This window comes from Aplysia californica, unplaced genomic scaffold, assembly GCF_000002075.1.
Source record: "Aplysia californica isolate F4 #8 unplaced genomic scaffold, AplCal3.0 scaffold00088, whole genome shotgun sequence".
In the NCBI taxonomy this organism is placed as follows: Eukaryota; Metazoa; Mollusca; class Gastropoda; order Aplysiida; family Aplysiidae; genus Aplysia; species Aplysia californica.
Genome location: NW_004797358.1, coordinates 219061 through 220409, shown reverse-complemented (window position 1 = coordinate 220409; position 1349 = coordinate 219061).

Genomic DNA, 1349 nt, shown 5'->3' with positions numbered 1-1349 from the left:
ATTATTATAATTATCATCATTTTTATAATTATTACTATTATTATTATTATTATTATTATTCACTTCATAAAGGCTAATTGGGGGAACTCGTGTTGAAAAGATTACGGTGTTTGTCTCTCATTAAATAGGTCCCGGGTTCGAAACCTGATAGTCATGGAAATTATTCTTATCCAAAATGTCCCCCTTTCATCTCTTTTCCTGCTCTTTAACCATGTTCTGTCGTCACCTTTCATCTCCTCTTTCTACCTTCTCCCTTTGTTCCTCCTCTGAGCTCCCTACTCACACTGAAGCCTTTCTACTGCTACTCTTTGGCTCGGTATTGGTTTTTGTTCCCGCACTGATGGGAAACTCTATAATCTTCGGAGGCTGCAGACCAAGTTCATGAAGACATACCCCGCGATTTCCTCTTTGCAGACGACTGCGCGTCGAATTCCAGTACACAGTCAGACATGCAGGGAAGCCTGGACCGTTTTTCCAAAGCCAGCGAACACTTCAGCCCCATCATCTTCAAGAAGACCGAAGTACTGTTCCAGCTGGCCACGTTCGTCGAATGGACGATTCTCGCTTCCCAAAGAGGTTACTCTATGGCGAGCTGACTTTATGCAAACATTCTCTCAACGGACAGAAAAAACGCTTCAAATATGCCCTGAAAGCATCCTTGAAGCGATGGGACATTTCCAATACCATCTGGGAAGAAACTGCTAGTGATAGAACTGTTTGGTGCTCCATAGTAAGATCTGGGTTGGTTCCAAGAATTGAGAAAAGACCGAGAAAGCCCTTCCTTATAGTCTAGTTTAGTCCCAAACATCACATGCCCCCATTACAACGGACATTTGCAGGCGAAGATCGGCCTGATCAGCCCGATAAGCCATCTCCGCACACACCCCACCCCTCCGGTGATATGAAGTCAAGGTCATCTTCGCCAGCGAAGGACAAACATCGCTCTTTGGCTCCTTTTTACTGCTGTCTTTCAGCCGCACCCCTGACCTTAGGGTATGTAAGATCTAATACCTTGGCACAAACTGGTCGCCCTACATGTCGCCTCAAAATGGATCTCGTTTGTTTTCAGGCGACGAGTCGAGCGATCGACCCGACCTGTCCCAAACTGATCCCACCCACAAGGGGCACCCGGTACAACACCTATCCTTCTCGTATAAGGGCAAAAAATCTCTGAGGTCCCGCTTGCAAGTTGCGCACGTTAAAGATCCTATGCCACGTGGGTAAAATTCAAAAATGTATTCCTACCAAAACTAAAAATGTGTCCCGCTAGCTCTTATGGCCCTATGCAATTGCGAGGGCGGTAAAACACTTTCTAAAACAAAAAAAGGTAATTAATTAAATATATATAT